Source organism: Triturus cristatus, chromosome 2_2, assembly GCF_964204655.1.
Source record: "Triturus cristatus chromosome 2_2, aTriCri1.1, whole genome shotgun sequence".
NCBI classification, from domain to species: domain Eukaryota; kingdom Metazoa; phylum Chordata; class Amphibia; order Caudata; family Salamandridae; genus Triturus; species Triturus cristatus.
This window is the reverse complement of record NC_140582.1, coordinates 1223913815-1223937838: the sequence shown is the minus strand read 5'-3', so window position 1 is coordinate 1223937838 and position 24024 is coordinate 1223913815. Positions and strand designations below refer to the sequence as shown.

The following is a 24024-nucleotide window of genomic DNA, read 5'->3' as shown; positions in this document are numbered from 1 at the left end:
AATGCCCCCGGCCATCACCCATTGTGGGTGCCCAAGGGGACAGGCCACTTTTTTTGGTGGGTGCCCACCTGCAGCTCAAAAACAAAATTCAACGTTTCTATTCAGGGTATTCCCAAAATTTGACTCTGTACTCAAAATTCAATTTGCTTGCAACCAGAATATTACAGTAGTGGTGAAAGCTCCAGTGTAGTCATGGTTGAGTCAGTTTCTATGGGGAAGGTATTTTTGTTTTTTTAATAACTTTGAAGCAGCTCGATGAAAAAGTTATTCATAGCAAGTTTCAAGCAGATCACTCATTTGGGGACCAAGAAAACGGAGGGATCCTAAAAGTGTCAGGTCAGGACCCTTGGCCAAGCCTCACTGAATAAACAAAAACAAAGGTTAGAGTGAAGTTATGTGTTGTGTGTTGTCATTTGAAGTTGGCACGAGTGCTCTCGCGCTCATGTCTACTTCAAATGTCACCTCGCGTGTGATGATTGTTTTCAAATGAACACAGGGAATATAGACATGGCGGGTGGCGGTTAACGATTCATTCGTAATTGTACCTGTTTGACTTGATCCATTAAAAACTACACTCCGCACTGGATTGCGTTCTTTCTCTTCTTTCCTTCTGGATTCACCGGTAACTATGATCTTCTTTACACTGGCGACGATCGGGGTACGTCTCCCACGTTACAAACTATTTTGAATTTTTTTTTTTTCTCCTTTGGATGTTTTGGAAACCAGCGCTGATTGGAGAACTCCCTATTTCAGACTCGGCGAGCTATTGGGAGCTGAATGCTGAGACAAGCGATGTCGTCAGCACGTCAGCAATTTTAATTGGAGAATTGTCTGCATTTCGAGGAAAGAGATGCAGACCGGTATTCAGTAAGGCGTTGTACAATTGGTTAGTGCTTTATCCTCTCTCCTTCTATTGGCTAATGGACAAGGAGGAGTAGCACCGTCCATCAAGCTCAGCTGTTTACAGTTCGAGGTTTCTGGGCATTGCCGGTTCACGTACAATAAGCAGAATAATAATTTCAGCCTGTCATCAACGGAGGAATCATATCTGCACAGCGCGATCGCTGAGTGAGCCCCATATCAGGTTCATGTGCTTTCTTTCTTCTGTGACACGCACACATTTCAACACGCATGTCAAATTTTAGGATAATTTAAATCTTCTGTGACACGCTCACATATTGTTTCTTTTCTTTTATATCATTTAAAAGTTGTTTTACAGTGGTGCTTTGACAGTTAGGAATTTCTAAGCAGAAATGTCTGGTATTTAACCTCCTCCATCCTTCCTTCCATTGCCTGGTGATCCCCAAGTGGAGTGGGACATATGGGAACCGATGTTTCTTGCGTATGTTGAAGTTTTGGAGGGCGAGGAATGCGAAGCAGACAGGAAACTTTCCTTATTGAAACACTGTCTTGGGGGAATAGCCCTCATAGAATATAAAAATGTACCTCCTCTGCCCAGCACGTCTGGTCTAGATTTGTACCAAGTTGCAGCCAAACAACTTTCCATTTGTTATGGAAAAAGAATTAACATGGTCATGGAAAGATTTAAATGTTATTCTAGGAAGCAAAAACCTGATGAATCCATTGACACCTATGTATCAGCCTTGAGGTCCTTAGCGGTCACATGTGATTTTGAACATATTAATTATGACCAAGTTTTAAGAGATCAAATTCTCATGCGTACTAACAACAAAAAAATACAAGAAAGATGACAAACAAAAAAAATCTACAACCCAAAGGAATAAAAATTATCAAAAAACAGAAACCAGAAACAGATGGCAAAAACCTGTCACCAGATGGAACAATATTTACTGTTTCAGATGCGGTAGTAATTATCACCTAGGAAATTCAAAAGCATGTCCTGCTCTAGATAAAGCATGTGCCAGATGTAACAAAAAAGGGCATTTTCCAAGGGTTTGTAGGTCAGCCCCAAGAAGAGTCAATGTCATACAAGAACATGAAGAGCCAGGTGATAATGATTATGATGTAAACACTATACTTAGTGAGACTAAAGAGATAAGCACTGCAAAATGTCCTTCATGTAATGTTACTATTAATGGAATCTCTACCAAAGTACTTGTTGACTCCTGCTCCTGGTATGCTATTCTACCTCATGCTCTTGTTTGTGCTAATTGCCCTAATATGGAACTCACACATCCTCATATTTCACTAAGTGGTTACACAGGTCATAAACTGGATCTCATTGGGTATTTTATTGCTGAATTAACTTTTCATATACGCAGCACATGTGGAAAAATGTATGTCACTAAAGTAGAACAATCACTCCTAGGTTGGCCACATCAGGAAAAACTAGGAATATCCTCCTGTATACTCTGTTGATACAATTACCAAGAAAGTAGATTTGATTAAGCCCAATAATTCTTTATTGGTTTCTAAAATAAAAAATGAATTTCCTACATTATTTAGTGACAAACTTGGTGAATACAAAGGCTTTAAACCTCGCATAAAAGTACATGCCAATGCCATACCGGTACGACATAAGGTAAGGAATGTTCCTTTGTCCTATAGGAACAAATTGAAAGAGATGCTCCATGGTATGTGTTCTAAGAAAATAATTGAGCCGATAGAGTCATTTCCTTGGGTTTTTCTAGTTGTCATCTCAATTAAATTGGGGGGAGATCTTCGTTTGTGCATTGACTTGCGCAGTCTTAACAATGCTATCTGTGTGGACTTTCATCCTCTGCCCAACCTACATGAAATGGTTTCAACATTAGCTGATGCACGTGTATTTTCTTGTCTCGATCTAGCTAGTGCTTATCACCAAGTGCTTCTCCATGAAGAATCTAAAGATTTGACTAAGTTTATAACACCAGAGGGACTGTATAGATTTTGCAGGATGCCCTTTGGGTTGGCTATTGCAGCTTCTGTCTTCCAAAGACTAATGAAAGAAACTCTTGACGGTCTTACTGGAGCTATAGCATTTCAAGATGACATTTTAGTCTTTGGCAATAATGAGGATGAACATGACCACAATTTAAAGAAAGTCCTAATTGCTTTATCAAACAAGGGTCTAACTCTTCGTGCAGACAAGTGCAGATTCAAAAGATAAGAAGTGGAATACTTAGGACACAGTATCAGCGGAGATGGAATTAAACCTAAAATGTCACATTTGGAGAACATCAGTAAAGCCCCTATTCCTGAAAACAAGGAACAATTGGTTGCCTTTTTGGGTTTAATGGAGTTCTATGCCAAGTTTATTCCCAATTATGCAACCGTAATTGAACAATTTAGAAATCTGTTAAAAGGAAATGTAAAGTTCAATTGGACTGATGTTATGACTGCAATGTTTTCCACTGTTAAGGAAATGATTACTAAGGCCCCATGTATCAAACCTTTTGTAATTGGGAAACATTGTATAGTAATGGTTGATGCAAGCAGTTGTGGTCTTGCTGCGGTACTGATTCAAGAAGAATGGGGTAAAGAATGGATTGTAGCATATGCCTCAAGAACATTACGAGAATCTGAAAGACATTATTCTGTAATTGAAAGAGAACAATTAGCGTGCGTGTGGGGTGCTGAACATTTTAGACCGTTTTTATGGGGAACAAAATTTACCATCAAGTCTGATCATAAACGTTTGGTTCATATATTATCACCTGGTGGTGGACGCACATTGTCATCAAGGTTCGCCAGACTTTCTTCTAGACTACAAAATTTCCAGTATTCATTAGTATATGTTCCTGGAAAAACTAATGTTCATGCTGACTGTATGTCAAGATTGCCTCTTCCGTGCATGAAATCAGATAGTGTTGATACTGATGAATGTGAAGTGGCACATGTAGTGCGTGATGTGAATGTGTTGATCAATGACAATTCCATTATTCAGGAGCAATTGTGGAATGAAGAAATGGAGAAGGATCAGGAACTTAAAGAAGTGAAGAAATTCATACTAGAAGGTTGGCCGGAAGAGAGGAAGCTTATAGGAAGTTTGGTTAGTTATTCCAAGGTTCGTGATGAATTGGCCAAAGAGAATGAAATAATTCTGAGGGGGGATCAATTTATTCCACCTTTTGATCTCAGGAAAATGTTTGTTGATATTGCTCATGAAGGGCATTTTAGCATTTCTATCACCAGGAGACGCTTGAAGGACAGCTTTTGGTGGCCAGGCATAGACTCTTATGTTGAACATCATGTGAGGTAATTTGTGTGCCAATAGTGATAAATCGACTAAATCTTTAACTGCTACTCCACAACCCGTGGATTTACCTGCTGCACCTTGGAGCAAATTAGGTAGTGACATAATTGGTCTGTTTAGTATTTTGCCGCATCAACAAGTTTTTGGTATTGTACCAATGGATTATTTTTCAAAATGGCCTAACATTAAGATGGTCAGAGAGGTTACTTCTGAAGCCATTATACAATTTTTAGATGATATTTTCTGCAGGGAAGGGATTCCTCAGGAACTCGTTACTGACAACGGACAACAGTTCGTTAGTAAACAGATGGAAGATTATTTGATTAGGTGTGATATTACTCACAAAAGGATTTTCCACCCAGAAGCAAATGGTCAGATTGAGAGATTTAACAGGGTTGTCAAAGAGGCTATTCAATCAGCAGTCAAATGTGTATTATGTTAGCTTTACAATCCATGTTGTTATCTTACAGAACATCACCCATTGCAGTTACTTTGCTGAGTCCATTTGAGTTATTGACAGGTCGCAAACCCAGTACAAAACTTGTTCCATGGTGGTTGAAAAATAAGAACAAAACACAAGCAGATTTTGCTGAGATAGACTTCAAGGAGATTCATCGTAAAATGGTCGCTTACAAAAACAAAATGAAAGATAATCTGGTAAAGAACAGAACTGTTAGGAATGTTTTTGTTCAGGTTGGGGAGTTAGTACGGTGTAAGAAAGGTTGCTCGGTACGTAAGGGATTACCTAACTGGTCGGATCCTGTGCGTGCTGTGGAAGTGTTTAAGAATGCTGTACGAGTGGAAGATGGAAGTGTTTGGAATTTTAATAGAGTCTCACCTTATAAAGGTAAAAAAGATTTTTGTGATAACACTTCTTCAAATGTATTTCTGGATGTGAATAAAAGCGCTGTGAGCAATTCAAGTAAAGAATTACCTATTGAAGAACAAGGTGCAGCTGTTCCAGCATGTCCTACCTGAAGCTCAAGAATTCGAACACTACCCACTAAATTTAAAGATTTTGTACTTTCTTAATTCTCTCTTAATTTATTAATTCTCTTATTTCTTTTCATTCATTTATTTATTTTATTTTTCTTTTCTCTCTTGCCTTTGTTAAATAAAAGGGGGGAGGTGTGTTGAGTGTTGTCATTTGAAGTTGGCACGAGTGCTCTCGCGCTCGTGTCTACTTCAAATGTCACCTTGCGTGTGATGATTGTTTTCAAATGAACACGGGGAATATAGACATAGCAGGTGTCGGTTAACGATTCATTCGTAATTGTACCTGTTTGACTTGATGGTTGGCTTTGTTGTAATGCTTTTACATGTGTTTTGAAAAACCACAGAAGTTCAGTTAACAAGCACAAGTAAAGTCTTGTTGTAGTTACGAATTAACACCACAAAACCACTGAAATACTCAAGTTATAGTGAGGTCCACAATCCATAACCCACACAACAGCCATTCAAACCATAACTCACACTCCAAATGGAACGCCTACGAGCCCACAATATTTATACCTATGAATAATAACTCTTAAAAGCAAAGTGTAATTAAAATACATCGCATAATCAAACCAAATAATGAAACTACATTCATGTAGGGTGGTAGGGGCTATCTGTAAAATGATTGACAACATTTGTAATTACATCGGTTTCATGAAGGGTGGGGTCAGGAGTGTTGCATTTGGTATTTGAGTTAAGGTTTCATGGCTATTGAGCTGCTTATGGATTGCCATCATAACTTGCAAATTTAAGCAGTGTTGTGGTATTAATTCGTAGCCATAACTGTACTTTAACTTTGGGTTTAGGTGAATATATATGTGTGCATGGTTAGTAAATCCAAACTTACCAATATATACTTACCTTCACAACATTTCGCTGTGTATTGTTGTATATTAACGATCTTCCTGTTATCATATGTTTTGTAGCATGATATTTAATATTCTGTTATTATATCATTTGCTAAGCCCTCTTCCTGTTGCCTTCTGATGTGTACTCAGAGAAGGGGGCCGCACGCCCCACCACCCCTTTAATAAAAAAAACCTGAAAATTAGTTCATGGTGGTAGGTCCTCCGGGGTCTCTAGAGGCTCGGGGAGGGGGGTTCACCAAATTTCGGCCCCTAGGGCCTTAAAAAGCCCAGGGAGGGGGCTGTGTGCCACCCCCTTTAAGAAAATCAGCCCCGGAGAATTGGGTTCCCTTGCCCTCTGAAGGGTTCAGGGAGGGTGGGGGGGGGGCGTACAACCACCGTCCACTTTTTCGGGGGAGGGGAGGCTTTTTGGTATTTCTTTTTTTATTTCCTAGAAATTTCACAAGATCGCAGCATTTTTAGCAAATTTCCTTTTTGACCCCAGGAGGATATCACTACCCTGCCCCCTTATAATATATATATATTTTTACTTCAGAACAGGGGCCTAAGTCCCTAAGTCCTGTGATGGCTGTCAGCAATGTTTTTCTCATATTGCTGTAAGGTAATCAGAGCGCTCGCTCGAGTGAGTCTCCTGCAGGAGTGGGATGGGCCAAGGGAAATAAAGATCCCTGGGCCAATCAGACCGCTCTGTGTTTAAATTGGCACTCCCGCAAGACTCTTGAGACTCTCACAGACCGAACCGTGCAGATATACAATTATTTTGCAACCTTAATTTCTCAAAAACTACTGAACGGATTTATACCATATCAAAAAAGCACAATCTGCGGACTGAGATCTAACTTACTGCTAAATTTGGGGTAATTCCACTCAGCAGTTTTTACTGAAGCCTTTTCTAAAGAAGTCTATGGAAAATGCATAGAGATTTTGCGATCCCCCTTTTATCTCGACAGCCATTTAATGGATCACCCCAAAACTTCCCATGCACAAACTAGTCAAAAAGTAATACCTTTTGGAAAGTTTTGTGGAGGTACATTAAATGGTGCCAACGTTATTGCCAGCACAAAAAATGCTTTTCCTATGGAGCAGCTGACCAAACTATAACTACCTAGTGGCGAACACCAGTGGGTAATATTTTGTCAGTCAAATGCATAAAACCTGCTGGTAAGCCAGATTATTCGGATATCTACGTGTAACTAAAATGGACCTTCTACCACAATGCCAAGAAGCTAGCTGTTACTGTACAACATCTATACCCCTTTACCGTCAGTCTTAGGAGACGCTGCTTGGTAATTCAGTGAGCTTGCAGGAGTATACAGTCGGTGGTCAGCAATAGGCACAATGGCGCTCTAAGGTCTATCACAAGTACATCAGTTATGGCAGGTAATCTGGCACGGTGCATAAGGTACGGATAAACCACCAGATCCCCACGAGTGTGGCCAGCAGACCACTTATGCTATATATACAAATCCTCTGAACACGTTCAAAAGTAAATACATAAATTTACATAAAATACCACAATGATGCTTGTCTTTATATTTTCAGATGTCTTTAATTCAAGATCTTTAAGCCTTCTTAGCTGTTACAGGGGATTACCCTGCGACTTCTTCAAGGCTAAGGGAATATATAAACAGGTACTTGTTTGTGTATGCAATGGTAGTAAGAACCCTTTACTTTTCAAATTATTGACAAAGTGACTTCAGTGACTTGTGTGAATAGAACTGTGTGGAAATCCATGTGAAACTGGTGTTGTACATACTTCTCGTACAATATATCAATGGGGGAAAGAAAGAACAAGCAAAGCCCCCAATCGTTTATGTTATCGCTATAAAACATACTGGTACAGTTGGTGTTTGAGACTCCCTTATAGGAGTAATCCTGTGGTTGGCAAGGTGCGGGCATGCAATCAACCTATTTAGTTTTATAATCTGTTTTGTTATATTCGTGGCGAAGTAGTGCTCCCTCATGCTGTCACTAAATAGTATATACATGCTGACTATATTGTGTTTTCAAACATATCTAAAAGAACGTATTTTGTTATAATACGATTCCTGAGGTCAGTTTCAAGTAGTCTCTAAGTAACAGAAAAGGGCACATCAGCTAAAGAGTGGCAGTCGGTACAATCTAATAAGGAGTACTAGTTACCATGAAGGATCCCCCTACCTTAGTTCCCGTAATAATTCCAACCCGGAAGGGGCTCCTATAAGTTCTGCTCCTGGAGAGGTAGACTAATTAGTCCTGCGTCCGGAAAGCTAAATATGCTTCCAAATGTAAGGGAGTTTCTTTTAGAAGAGCTGCCCCATCCTAATGTAAAATTAACATTGTCTTAACATTGTGTACATCCTTGTAAGAAATTTCTCTTGATATCCAACAGCTTTGTCGTTGTGACCCGAACTAATCAACATGTTAGTGTGTTTTGTGACATGTGACGTGTGACAATGTGATAGTGGATAGTGACGGGAAACATCGTTTACAACGCGGGGATTACATCGCGATGCCATTGCATCGCGGTTTTTACAACACAAGTCTTGCGCTAGATGGCGCTCTAGGACAAGGAATAGTATAATTTACAATCCAACACCTTCCCTACTGTACGTAGACTGGCGTTGGAATAGTAAATCATACTACTCCTAAGTCCAGCGCCCTCCAACGCAAGTCGTTGTAACGACTTGCGTTGTCAAAACCGCGATGTAATGTACCGCGATGTAAATGTATGCGTTGTAACGTCATACATCCAATAGTGACATAGGTAGACCTATTTGGCAAGAAGAATATTGACACTGTACAAGTATCTTCCAAAACATTAAAGACTGAAGGTCTTAAAAACAAGTTTATACGCTTGGAGAGATTAAAAAAACAAGAGCTCGACAAATGGTGGGACGGGGCAACACTCAAAAAATACCTGGAAAATAGGCGTATCCCACGTGGTCTCCGAATTCTTATCTTCCTGAATTATGAAGATTTGGATGCGGATCACCTAGGCGAGTGGGAGGATGGACTATATAAGGCCTCCTATAACATGATGGATATTCTGATTCGGAACTCAGAGCGCAAAGTCAGAAAGATTAGATATGACATTGCACAACTAGAGAAAGAAATTAGTGACACCAATATGACGGATGTCATTCAGAAGAACTATGTTATTCTAAAAAAAGAGATAGCTAATTATCAAATCTATTTAAAGGATAAAAAGCAGCAAAAAATACAACGTGATCAGGGTGACTATGAACGAGGTAGGTTTTTACTTTTGCTAGAAAATACGATGACATTACCAACAAACTGCCCCAAGTCCCTGAACGGGTTACTAAAGACCCAAGTGTCTCGTCTAGCTCTGCTTCCCTCTCTTCATTAGGGAGTGATCTAAGCGAGGGGCCTAGTACGAGTACAACAAATATAGAACCACCATCTGTTTTTTTAAGAGAAGTACAAAGGTTCCGATTGGGGAACAAAAAGAAAAATCAAACAGAAGAACAAGAAGGAGTGGCAAAAAATACAAGGGCCGGTACAAAGGCAAGGATAGCAAATGGACAAACCAAATAGATGAAGAGATTGTGAGCCCCAGCATGGACAGTATTGATACAGAAAATGAGACTAATACATTAAATGTTGTTAATTTATCATCACAGTTTTGAGTGAACTAGAATTGTCTGTTTTGTGTAAAGGATTAAACTATTGTCCCACTGAGAAACCATGTCTAGAAAATGTACAGTTTGAATTTGTTCGCAAGTTGCGTATAAACAATTCTTTGATGAACATCCAAAAGTACGCGATGTGTTGGTTAATAATGCATGTAGATCTGATTTTACTATTGCTGACATTGATGTTTCACACACTATTGCAACACTATATGATGAAGGGGAAACTAATGATCTGGTCGATTTTGCACGTAGCCTAGATGTTGTAGAGGATACCACAGTAGATAGTGGATTACGGAATACCTCCAAGTTTATACCTTCTAATCAATCTTGTGCTGCAATAGATGAATTTGCTTCAAGAGTCACACAGGATCTTTATCATCTAGAAGAGACACATAATACATATAGTAAATGTAAACATGTATTCAATCTTACAAAAGCTGAGAAAATGTGTTTAAACACACTCAGGGATGACAAAAATATAGTGATCCGCGAAGCGGATAAAGGAGGCAACATAGTCCTGATGGACTATGTAGACTATGTGACAGAAATAGATCGCCAGCTTCAGAATGCACAATGCAATAAAAAAAGACTCAAAAAGAATCCTACTATACAAATTGAGAGCAACATCAATGCCAAATTATTTGATTGGCGTGAGTCTGGTCTAATTACTGATCAGGAATATAAATATCTCTTTGCTCAAAACTCGCGACATCCCTGTATCTACATACTCCCTAAAATACATAAGGGTGGCAAGTTTCCCACTGGCCGCCCTATAATATCAGGTAATGGCGGCCCAAAAGAACATCTAGCGGAGTACATTGATACGTTTCTTCAACCTCTCATAAGAAATCTTCCTTCTTACATAAGGGACAGTAAAGAACTACTTTGCAAACTAGAAGATTTTCAATGGGAAAGAGACAGCTTTACGTTCGTTACAATGGACGTGGAGAGCCTCTATACGTGCATAGAGATGACTCAAGGCTTAAGATCTTTGACACATTTCCTTTATAAAAGGAATGCCAGTCATTTGGAACGCACTCAGATGTTACTTCTGATTGCAGAACTAATATTGACCCAAAATGCTTTTCTACATCGAGAGCAGTGGTTCCTACAACAACAAGAGACTGCGATGGGCTCTAGATTTGCTCCATCTTATGCTAATCTATTTATGGGATTGTATGAGATGGAGCATGTCTGGGGCCCAAGAGCACATCACTGGATTGAGAGTATCTTATTCTATGTCCGATATATAGATGATATACTGTTGGTATGGAAAGGCAGTGATGATGATTTGCAAGAATATTGTCAATATCTCAATGATAAAAATTTTAATGTTAAATTGACATTAAATAGTTCCAAAACAGAGATTACATACCTGGATTTGTGATTATACATTCTGGGCGATAGTATTCAGAGTGATATATTTAAAAAAACTACCGCATGCAACAGGGTGCTACGTGTAGACAGTTGTCATCCCAGTACCACCATTATGGCCATTCCGTTTGGCGAAATGGTGAGGGCACGACGTAACTGCAGCCAGGAAAATGATTACGAAAAAAGATTGCGAGGCATCGAGGTAGACTTCAGGGCAAGAGGATATAACAATACTTGCCTTAAAAAAGCCTTGACTAAGGCTAAAGGATTACGTAGAAGAGATACTCTTGCAGATAGAGTGCCAAAAGTAAATAAAAAATATTCAGATCAGGTGGCATTTGTGACAGAATATAACATGTACAGCACACATATTTACAATATACTACGCAAGAATTGGCATTTTTTTAAATCAAATATAACACTTGACAATATTATTTCCCCTAAACCCCGGGTTATATACCGCCTTAAGATGGTGCCCACGCTTATACGTTTAGTCACGTGATTAGGTTACCTTGACCGATAGACTACAGGTGTGAGCACTTTAGAGAGGTTAAAAGACTTCAGCCTGGATAGTTCGTGTTCTCTTACCACGTTTTCGACTCCAGTGCGGCTCTACACGGAGATGGCGACATAGCAAGTAAGCGGAATAAATGACTGTTTCCGTGTTAATGAAGGGATTTAATCGAACTCGATACTTAACATGTTGGAGACTATGTACAGTGAGGAATTGAGACCTCAAGACTTAACATGTTGTAGACTGTGTACAATAACGAACCGGGACTAAATGCTACTGTCCCCACCTAGCTATGTCACAGAATTCACTTTCACATTGCATTACGCTTCCTAAAATACTATGGATCAGATACTAGCGAGAATTGAGACCGACTGCAACTGTCCGTAACAAGTCTAAGAATTTATAGTTAAATATGAGGTTCACCCTCATGTCACGAAATTCACTATCACATTGTCACATGTCATAGCTCTTGGATATCAAGATAAATTTCTTACAAGGTTGTACTTATGTATAAACACAGTGTAGGAAGTTGGCTCTGTATATACTATACCAAAGTGAGGTATAGTGTGCACAGAGTCCAGTGGAACCTAAAAGGTAGGCAGAGGTAAAGTTAGATAGCACCTCACTCTCTATTTGTGGTAGTGTGAGCGAGCAGTAAGGTAGTATCAGAGGACAGTGTTAAGCATTTGTTGTACCCACTCAATCGTACAGTAGAGAAATGGTCCCAGTGAGACAATACTTAAGAGTAAACGAAATTAAAGTACACTAGGCATTATTACACTAATACACTAAGGATATGTATAGAACAAAGGTATTTAATCACATTGAACATCCTTGCTTGTAAATCTGCAAATAACTCTTCATAAATGACTTCAAAAATAGTACCAAAATAGTGCCCCAAGTTGCGGGGAGAAAGGAAAGAGAGAAGGTATTGTGCATCAAGTGAGGGTTAGAAAAGTGTAAAGGGAAAGTAGTGACATTCTATTCATCACATGAATATATACAAAGGAACACGGCTTATTTCAGCCACACATTTCAATAATAAAAAATACATAGCCATAATTTGGAATATTATATCACAGTGATATGCACTGTTGATCCAACTGGCATGAAACCATGACACACTTTACGTTTCGACCCCCAATAGACAGAGTAGGCTGCTAGAGTCCTTTCGACGGGGTCTTCCTCAGGACAGAAAAAGAGGGAGGGGGGCACCATAAACCACCCTGAACTGGATGGCACTTGAAACACTCAATATAAAAATGATCTCTGTGAAACATCCATTACATCAGGGAAGAGTTGCTAAAATCTTGTGTCCAAAATGGACCGAAGCGTTCCAATTTACTGTTGACAAATCTGTAATATAGAATAGGTTCGTCTATTTGGGTCAAGTGTGATCACGACTTGCGTGCAATTCTCAATCTGAAATTAATCAAGTGCATCCGTCTCCTTCAACAGGTTCTCTACCCAGGTCCCAGCGGCTCTATTGGGTTTACCCGTTTTTGTAACTACTGTACCCACTAAATCAGCAAATGATTCCACACACTCAAAGACTGAACTTCAGACCAATTGGTTTTGTATAAAAATATTCTTTCAGTTATTTTATTTTCTAGAACCAAGCAAGCCTGGCACAGGTAAGTTGATAAATATTTTGCAGTAAATATACAGTTTGAAATGCAATTGTAAATGTACTTTGAAATGGTTACTGTTTGAATTACTGGTATTGCAACACTGTGAAATGATGTACATATACTTTGTATCGACCTTGCAATGAAAATTACAGGTAAGTTACTTTTACGATACTTTCGAGATTACCTTTGAGATCACTTTTTCTACTCAGTATGATATGCGTAGATATCACACTGGGACATTTCCTAGAGAAAAGGTAAGTAAAATCAGTTTTACACAATTGTTATTTTTCAGGTTTCATTGCAAATTAACTTCACACTTCAAACATTTTTCAGAGAAAAACAGTCAAAGGTTCTTATGGAGAGAAATTAAGTTAATGTTTACTAGGTAAGTAATCGGTCTTTGGAGTTGAGCTTCTGGGGTTAGAACAAGGGTTCTCCCAGGGTCAAGGATGCACTTTCGTTACACCCTCAGCGGCACTAGGGCGGCTGGGTTCAGAGTGCTGAGGCCCAATGTTATCCAATGAGGGACAGGGGGCTTCCGGTTGGTGGCTGCTGGCGAGCAGGCCACAAGGTCGTGAGAGCCAAGCTCCTGGTGTTAGGCTCAGGGCAATGGGGGATCCGGTTTAGCACACAAAGTGCACACGCAGGGGCGGCTGGGTGCAGGGTGCTGTTTTCGCATTGGATGCCAGTTGTTTTCAATGGGGATTTTTGGTTTTGTTTTTTAACTGCAGGCTTGTTCCAGGAAGACTTCCGGGAGGAACCAACAGCTGGGTAGGTAAGTTGGAGGGCTCGGGGACGTAGGTGCACTTCGGGTTCCTTTCTCCAGGGCACAGGGCGGCTGGATGCAGGGGTGTCTTTTGAGGTCGGATTTCACCTTACCGGGCCACTCGCGGTTGGGGGGGTCTCCGTGCAGAGGCTGCAGGTGATGTCGGGGAGACCTGGAGGGGTCAACCCACGGTAGACTCGGACTCTAGTGCACTGGGGGACCTCGCTGGGACCGGTGGGCCACTTGAACTCGTGGTTACAGGCATTGGGTTTCTTTCTCCTCAGCAGGCTCGGAGTCTTTGTTTGGTGTTTCTTTTGAACAGAGCTGCTGTTCACAGGAGATCCGGTCTTTGTTGAAGGCAGTCTGTCCTCCCCGGGGTTCTGGAGGTCGCTGGCTGCAGGACAAGACGATTTTTGGCGCAGGATCTCCGGAAACTGCAGACGGGCCTGTAGGGCTGGGGCCAAGTCATTTTTTCTCTGCAGTCTCCGCTGCTGGGCATATTTTTTCTTCCTTTTTCTTCTTAGATTGTGGGATTTTGCTTTCTTGGTTCAGGGATGCCCCCTAAATACTGTATTTAGGGGGCATTTTAGGGGTCTCGAGGTCAGTAGCCAATGGGCTACTGACCTTAGGGTGATTACACCCTTGGTGTGCTCACCCCACATGGGGGAATTGAGCAAAATCCATAATCCTAATTGGGGAGTGCCTGCCATCTGCAAGATGGCGAGCACTGAAGAGACGGCTACACCTCGCCTCCCCCGCCTGAGGGGTGGAGTTGGCACAGGTCGGCACACCTTCTGGGCTGGCTAGTTTTTCCCGCCCGTCTTCCCGCCGAAAAGGAGGGGGAGACAGGAAGGGGGCTTGCTCCTGCTAGCAGGAGGGGCTGGGGGTCGAATTACAAAGGCTGCCAGGCCTTTGAAGCTCCCCTGCCACTAATGGCGCTTCCTAGCCAGGGGGAGGTGTGAACACCTCCGCCCAGGAAAGGCCAAAGCCTTCGCCCAAGAAAGGCCAAAGCGAAGGCCCCACCCTAGGGGTCCAGAAACATGTCTCGTGGTGGCAGGCTGGTGTGTACCAGTCAGGGAACCTACCAGAGGCTAGTCGTTTTTCAGGGGGCATCTCTAAGATGCCCTCTGTGTGCATTTTTACCAAATCCCACACTGGCATCAGTGTGGGTTTAATGTGCTGAGAAGTTTGATACCAAACTTCTCAGTTTTCAGTGTAGCCATTGTGGTGCTGTGGAGTTTGTAATGACAAGCTCCCAGCACCATATAATCTTAATGGCACCACTGCACTTACACTGTCTAAGAATGGACTTAGACACTGTAGGGGTACAGGGCTCATGCACCTGTACCCTCACCACTGGTATAGGGCACCCAGCTAGAGGACTGACTGATCTATGCTAGAGCAGTGGGTTGTAGGCATGGCACACAGGGATGTGTGCCATGTCCACCCTTCACTTTGTTCTGCACCAAAACACGCAGCATGCAAAGGCAGTGTGTGATTTGGGTAAAGGGCTCTAAGGGTGGCACAATAAGTGCTGAAGCCCTTAGAGGTCTTCCCTGGTCACAGTGTCCTGGGTACCTGTGGTACCACTTACCAGGGGCTGACCTGTGGCCAGAGATGCCAATTGGGTTAGGTTTGGGGAAAGAGCACAGGCCCTGGGAACCTGATTGGCAGGGACCCAGGGCACATCAAGTCAAAGTGCATTAGTAGTCAAAATGTGGGGTAGTTACTGCAACAGAAACCCACTTACCTACACACAGCATGCACGTTGCCACAAATGTCACACTTGTATGATAGTGCACTGCAATGCTGTCATGTGCCCCTGCAGATATAGATTATTAGCAGATAGCATTTCCGCCAGCTAGTTTCCACCGACATTCCGCTAGGTCACAATAATATTGATTCCAGTGCCCCGGGGTTCCCGATACACCACTCCAAGAAGGCGCCCAAAATGGGTTAAGGGATTCCAGTGTCCCGGGGGTTCCGAAACACCACTCCAAGATGGCGCCCAAAATGGGTTTAGTACCGGCTTAGACCACCCTCATGCTTCGCTATTTAAGACAACGCCGGGGTGGCTGGCTGCAGACTGCTGATGTGCGCCACGAACATGCCACAACCTGGAGATCCGAAGGGTTCTACCTAATACTAACCCTGGGCGTACTATTACGCTACGCTCGTGTAGTTTGCGCAACTACGCGCTACGCGAATTGCATGTAGCACAGTGCAAAAACGTATAGCGTAGCGGGCATTTTTTGCTTGCTCATGGTCCTCAACGTCAAGTTGGCGACCGCGAGCAAGCAAAATGACATCCCGGCAAGACTTTTTCCCCGTTCACGATTAGCAACATCAAGTTGCCTATCACGAGCATGGAAAATAAACCTCCCTGCAAGATTTTCAAAGTGGGGAGGTCAGGTTTCTCATTGAGAGTGGTCGTGTATGCTCGCGACCGCTCGCGATGAGAAACTACCAGTCCGCGTTGAGAACTGCCGCTCAAGCACAAATCTACTCGAGCGGCAGAAAACGACCGCTTGCACTGTGCAAGATGCTGTTTGTAATGATTGCACAGTGCGGACAAGCATCCGGCACTGTGCAATCAATGCAAACAGCATTTTCCCTACCGCACTACGCAGCTCGCGTAGCTTGCGTAGTGCGAAGTGCACTTCGCGTAGCGTTGCGCTACTAAGCAACCTACGCCCAGGGTTACCGGATACTGCCGGTAAGGAATGATAAAACGGTCTTACCAGAGTCATAATACGGGACAGAGGAGTGAGGGATGAAAATGTTAATACAATGTTAATTTTACCTTAGGATGGGGCAGCTCTTCTAAAAGAAACTCCCGTACATTTGGAAGCATATTTAGCTTTCCGGACACGAGACTAATTAGTCTACCTCTCCAGGAGCAAAATTTATAGGAACCCCGTCCGGGTTAGAATTATCACGGGAACTAAGGTAGGGGGATCCTTCATGGTACCTAGTATTCCTTATTAGAATGTACCTACTGCCACTCTTTAGCTGATGTGCCCTTTTCTGTTACTTAGAGACTACTTGAAACTGCCCTCAGGAGTCGTATTATAACAAAATACGTTCTTTTAGACATGTTTGAAAACACAATATAGTCGGCATGTATTTACTATTTAGTGACAGCATGAGGGAGCACTACTTCGCCACAAATATAACAAAATAGATTATAAAACTAAATAGGTTGATTGCATGCCCGCACCTTGCCAACCACAGGATTACTCCTTTAAGGGAGTCTCAAACACCAACTGTACCAGTATGTTTTATAGCGATAACATAAACGATTGGGGGCTTTGCTTGTTCTTTCTTTCCCCCATTGATAAATTGTACGAGAAGCATGTACAACACCAGTTTCACATGGATTGCCTCACAGTTCTATTCACTTTTTTTTTAAATTCACACAACTCATCGAAGTCACTTTGTCAATAATTTGAAAAATAAAGTGTTATTACTATCATTGCATACACGAACAAGTACCTGTTTATATATTCCCTTAGCCCTGAAGAAGTTGTGGGGTAATCCCCTGTAACAGCGATGAAACACGTGTTGGCTAAGAAGGCTTAAAGATCTTGAATTAAAGACATCTGAAAATATAAAGACAAACATCATTGTGGTATTTTATGTAAATTTATGTATTTACTTTTGAACGTGTGAAGAGGATTTGTATATATATCTTGCAGGAGTATATTTATTAATTTATTTATGCAATTTGTAGAGCGCGCAAATACCTGTGGGTGTTTCGGCGCTAGGGACAGCGAGCATGAACCAAACGACAGATAGACTATTGGTTAAAAAGCCATGTTTTTGTCAATTTTCGGAAAGCAAGTAAAGACTGGCTGGCTTTGATATGAATTGGGAGAGAATTCCAAAGCTTCGCTGAAAAGCTTGTCACCCCACGATGCTGTCTTGGTGCGGGGGACCCTTAGCAGGTTTGCTGTGGAAGAGCGTAAGGCCCGATTAGGGATGTAGGCGTCTAGGGCCTCATTCAGGAACAATGGTCCAGAGTTACGTGAAGCTTTATATGCAATACAAAGGGCTTTAAACTTAATACGATTTTTTATTGGAAGCCAGTGATACTGTTGAAGTGTGTGTGAGATGGATTTATATTTAGGAGTTCCCGGTAGAATTCTGGCTGCAGAACTCGTGGTTACAGGCATTGGGTTTCTTTCTCCTCAGCAGGCTCGGAGTCTTTGTTTGGTGTTTCTTTTGAACAGAGCTGCTGTTCACAGGAGATCCGGTCTTTGTTGAAGGCAGTCTGTCCTCCCCGGGGTTCTGGAGGTCGCTGGCTGCAGGACAAGACGATTTTTGGCGCAGGATCTCCGGAAACTGCAGACGGGCCTGTAGGGCTGGGGCCAAGTCATTTTTTCTCTGCAGTCTCCGCTGCTGGGCATATTTTTTCTTCCTTTTTCTTCTTAGATTGTGGGATTTTGCTTTCTTGGTTCAGGGATGCCCCCTAAATACTGTATTTAGGGGGCATTTTAGGGGTCTCGAGGTCAGTAGCCAATGGGCTACTGACCTTAGGGTGATTACACCCTTGGTGTGCTCACCCCACATGGGGGAATTGAGCAAAATCCATAATCCTGATTGGGGAGTGCCTGCCATCTGCAAGATGGCGAGCACTGAAGAGACGGCTACACCTCACCTCCCCCGCCTGAGGGGTGGAGTTGGCACAGGTCGGCACACCTTCTGGGCTGGCTAGTTTTTCCCGCCCGTCTTCCCGCCGAAAAGGAGGGGGAGACAGGAAGGGGGCTTGCTCCTGCTAGCAGGAGGGGCTGGGGGTCGAATTACAAAGGCTGCCAGGCCTTTGAAGCTCCCCTGCCACTAATGGCGCTTCCTAGCCAGGGGGAGGTGTGAACACCTCCGCCCAGGAAAGGCCAAAGCCTTCGCCCAAGAAAGGCCAAAGCGAAGGCCCCACCCTAGGGGTCCAGAAACATGTCTCGTGGTGGCAGGCTGGTGTGTACCAGTCAGGGAACCTACCAGAGGCTAGTCGTTTTTCAGGGGGCATCTCTAAGATGCCCTCTGTGTGCATTTTTACCAAATCCCACACTGGCATCAGTGTGGGTTTAATGTGCTGAGAAGTTTGATACCAAACTTCTCAGTTTTCAGTGTAGCCATTGTGGTGCTGTGGAGTTTGTAATGACAAGCTCCCAGCACCATATAATCTTAATGGCACCACTGCACTTACACTGTCTAAGAATGGACTTAGACACTGTAGGGGTACAGGGCTCATGCACCTGTACCCTCACCACTGGTATAGGGCACCCAGCTAGAGGACTGACTGATCTATGCTAGAGCAGTGGGTTGTAGGCATGGCACACAGGGATGTGTGCCATGTCCACCCTTCACTTTGTTCTGCACCAAAACACGCAGCATGCAAAGGCAGTGTGTGATTTGGGTAAAGGGCTCTAAGGGTGGCACATAAGTGCTGAAGCCCTTAGAGGTCTTCCCTGGTCACAGTGTCCTGGGTACCTGTGGTACCACTTACCAGGGGCTGACCTGTGGCCAGAGATGCCAATTGGGTTAGGTTTGGGGAAAGAGCACAGGCCCTGGGAACCTGATTGGCAGGGACCCAGGGCACATCAAGTCAAAGTGCATTCGTAGTCAAAATGTGGGGTAGTTACTGCAACAGAAACCCACTTACCTACACACAGCATGCACGTTGCCACAAATGTCACACTTGTATGATAGTGCACTGCAATGCTGTCATGTGCCCCTGCAGATATAGATTATTAGCAGATAGCATTTCCGCCAGCTAGTTTCCACCGACATTCCGCTAGGTCACAATAATATTGATTCCAGTGCCCCGGGGTTCCCGATACACCACTCCAAGAAGGCGCCCAAAATGGGTTAAGGGATTCCAGTGTCCCGGGGGTTCCGAAACACCACTCCAAGATGGCGCCCAAAATGGGTTTAGTACCGGCTTAGACCACCCTCATGCTTCGTTATTTAAGACAACGCCGGGGTGGCTGGCTGCAGACTGCTGATGTGCGCCACGAACATGCCACAACCTGGAGATCCGAAGGGTTCTACCTAATACTAACCCTGGGCGTACTATTACGCTACGCTCGTGTAGTTTGCGCAACTACGCGCTACGCGAATTGCATGTAGCACAGTGCAAAAACGTATAGCGTAGCGGGCATTTTTTGCTTGCTCATGGTCCTCAACGTCAAGTTGGCGACCGCGAGCAAGCAAAATGACATCCCGGCAAGACTTTTTCCCCGTTCACGATTAGCAACATCAAGTTGCCTATCACGAGCATGGAAAATAAACCTCCCTGCAAGATTTTCAAAGTGGGGAGGTCAGGTTTCTCATTGAGAGTGGTCGTGTATGCTCGCGACCGCTCGCGATGAGAAACTACCAGTCCGCGTTGAGAACTGCCGCTCAAGCACAAATCTACTCGAGCGGCAGAAAACGACCGCTTGCACTGTGCAAGATGCTGTTTGTAATGATTGCACAGTGCGGACAAGCATCCGGCACTGTGCAATCAATGCAAACAGCATTTTCCCTACCGCACTACGCAGCTCGCGTAGCTTGCGTAGTGCGAAGTGCACTTCGCGTAGCGTTGCGCTACTAAGCAACCTACGCCCAGGGTTACCGGATACTGCCGGTAAGGAATGATAAAACGGTCTTACCAGAGTCATAATACGGGACAGAGGAGTGAGGGATGAAAATGTTAATACAATGTTAATTTTACCTTAGGATGGGGCAGCTCTTCTAAAAGAAACTCCCGTACATTTGGAAGCATATTTAGCTTTCCGGACACAAGACTAATTAGTCTACCTCTCCAGGAGCAAAATTTATAGGAACCCCGTCCGGGTTAGAATTATCACGGGAACTAAGGTAGGGGGATCCTTCATGGTACCTAGTATTCCTTATTAGAATGTACCTACTGCCACTCTTTAGCTGATGTGCCCTTTTCTGTTACTTAGAGACTACTTGAAACTGCCCTCAGGAGTCGTATTATAACAAAATACGTTCTTTTAGACATGTTTGAAAACACAATATAGTCGGCATGTATATACTATTTAGTGACAGCATGAGGGAGCACTACTTCGCCACAAATATAACAAAATAGATTATAAAACTAAATAGGTTGATTGCATGCCCGCACCTTGCCAACCACAGGATTACTCCTTTAAGGGAGTCTCAAACACCAACTGTACCAGTATGTTTTATAGCGATAACATAAACGATTGGGGGCTTTGCTTGTTCTTTCTTTCCCCCATTGATAAATTGTACGAGAAGCATGTACAACACCAGTTTCACATGGATTGCCTCACAGTTCTATTCACTTTTTTTTTAAATTCACACAACTCATCGAAGTCACTTTGTCAATAATTTGAAAAATAAAGTGTTATTACTATCATTGCATACACGAACAAGTACCTGTTTATATATTCCCTTAGCCCTGAAGAAGTTGTGGGGTAATCCCCTGTAACAGCGATGAAACACGTGTTGGCTAAGAAGGCTTAAAGATCTTGAATTAAAGACATCTGAAAATATAAAGACAAACATCATTGTGGTATTTTATGTAAATTTATGTATTTACTTTTGAACGTGTGAAGAGGATTTGTATATATATCTTGCAGGAGTATATTTATTAATTTATTTATGCAATTTGTAGAGCGCGCAAATACCTGTGGGTGTCTCGGCGCTAGGGACAGCGAGCATGAACCAAACGACAGATAGACTATTGGTTAAAAAGCCATGTTTTTGTCAATTTTCGGAAAGCAAGTAAAGACTGGCTGGCTTTGATATGAATTGGGAGAGAATTCCAAAGCTTCGCTGAAAAGCTTGTCACCCCACGATGCTGTCTTGGTGCGGGGGACCCTTAGCAGGTTTGCTGTGGAAGAGCGTAAGGCCCGATTAGGGATGTAGGCGTCTAGGGCCTCATTCAGGAACAATGGTCCAGAGTTACGTGAAGCTTTATATGCAATACAAAGGGCTTTAAACTTAATACGATTTTTTATTGGAAGCCAGTGATACTGTTGAAGTGTGTGTGAGATGGATTTATATTTAGGAGTTCCCGGTAGAATTCTGGCTGCAGAACTCGTGGTTACAGGCATTGGGTTTCTTTCTCCTCAGCAGGCTCGGAGTCTTTGTTTGGTGTTTCTTTTGAACAGAGCTGCTGTTCACAGGAGATCCGGTCTTTGTTGAAGGCAGTCTGTCCTCCCCGGGGTTCTGGAGGTCGCTGGCTGCAGGACAAGACGATTTTTGGCGCAGGATCTCCGGAAACTGCAGACGGGCCTGTAGGGCTGGGGCCAAGTCATTTTTTCTCTGCAGTCTCCGCTGCTGGGCATATTTTTTCTTCCTTTTTCTTCTTAGATTGTGGGATTTTGCTTTCTTGGTTCAGGGATGCCCCCTAAATACTGTATTTAGGGGGCATTTTAGGGGTCTCGAGGTCAGTAGCCAATGGGCTACTGACCTTAGGGTGATTACACCCTTGGTGTGCTCACCCCACATGGGGGAATTGAGCAAAATCCATAATCCTGATTGGGGAGTGCCTGCCATCTGCAAGATGGCGAGCACTGAAGAGACGGCTACACCTCGCCTCCCCCGCCTGAGGGGTGGAGTTGGCACAGGTCGGCACACCTTCTGGGCTGGCTAGTTTTTCCCGCCCGTCTTCCCGCCGAAAAGGAGGGGGAGACAGGAAGGGGGCTTGCTCCTGCTAGCAGGAGGGGCTGGGGGTCGAATTACAAAGGCTGCCAGGCCTTTGAAGCTCCCCTGCCACTAATGGCGCTTCCTAGCCAGGGGGAGGTGTGAACACCTCCGCCCAGGAAAGGCCAAAGCCTTCGCCCAAGAAAGGCCAAAGCGAAGGCCCCACCCTAGGGGTCCAGAAACATGTCTCGAGGTGGCAGGCTGGTGTGTACCAGTCAGGGAACCTACCAGAGGCTAGTCGTTTTTCAGGGGGCATCTCTAAGATGCCCTCTGTGTGCATTTTTACCAAATCCCACACTGGCATCAGTGTGGGTTTAATGTGCTGAGAAGTTTGATACCAAACTTCTCAGTTTTCAGTGTAGCCATTGTGGTGCTGTGGAGTTTGTAATGACAAGCTCCCAGCACCATATAATCTTAATGGCACCACTGCACTTACACTGTCTAAGAATGGACTTAGACACTGTAGGGGTACAGGGCTCATGCACCTGTACCCTCACCACTGGTATAGGGCACCCAGCTAGAGGACTGACTGATCTATGCTAGAGCAGTGGGTTGTAGGCATGGCACACAGGGATGTGTGCCATGTCCACCCTTCACTTTGTTCTGCACCAAAACACGCAGCATGCAAAGGCAGTGTGTGATTTGGGTAAAGGGCTCTAAGGGTGGCACAATAAGTGCTGAAGCCCTTAGAGGTCTTCCCTGGTCACAGTGTCCTGGGTACCTGTGGTACCACTTACCAGGGGCTGACCTGTGGCCAGAGATGCCAATTGGGTTAGGTTTGGGGAAAGAGCACAGGCCCTGGGAACCTGATTGGCAGGGACCCAGGGCACATCAAGTCAAAGTGCATTCGTAGTCAAAATGTGGGGTAGTTACTGCAACAGAAACCCACTTACCTACACACAGCATGCACGTTGCCACAAATGTCACACTTGTATGATAGTGCACTGCAATGCTGTCATGTGCCCCTGCAGATATAGATTATTAGCAGATAGCATTTCCGCCAGCTAGTTTCCACCGACATTCCGCTAGGTCACAATAATATTGATTCCAGTGCCCCGGGGTTCCCGATACACCACTCCAAGAAGGCGCCCAAAATGGGTTAAGGGATTCCAGTGTCCCGGGGGTTCCGAAACACCACTCCAAGATGGCGCCCAAAATGGGTTTAGTACCGGCTTAGACCACCCTCATGCTTCGTTATTTAAGACAACGCCGGGGTGGCTGGCTGCAGACTGCTGATGTGCGCCACGAACATGCCACAACCTGGAGATCCGAAGGGTTCTACCTAATACTAACCCTGGGCGTACTATTATGCTACGCTCGTGTAGTTTGCGCAACTACGCGCTACGCGAATTGCATGTAGCACAGTGCAAAAACGTATAGCGTAGCGGGCATTTTTTGCTTGCTCATGGT

The 24024-nt window shown here is 43.5% G+C and overlaps 1 protein-coding gene across 3 annotated transcripts in view; it reads right to left on the bottom strand.

The window, feature by feature from the left end:
* Window positions 1-24024, bottom strand: part of LOC146863448 (uncharacterized) — a 145094-nt gene that overhangs the window by 79271 nt on the left and 41799 nt on the right. Inside the window, exons 1-2 of one of the 3 annotated variants that reach the window (XM_085642884.1) lie at window positions 21343-21445; window positions 17434-17540 (exon numbers count right to left, since the gene is read on the bottom strand). The exons of 1 other annotated variant lie outside the window; for it this stretch is intronic. The gene's annotated coding sequence lies outside the window, so the exon portion shown is untranslated. Of the gene's footprint in view, window positions 1-17433; window positions 17541-21342; window positions 21446-24024 lie in introns of those variants that run through there. One more of the 3 variants, XM_085642883.1, reaches the window with a different exon arrangement.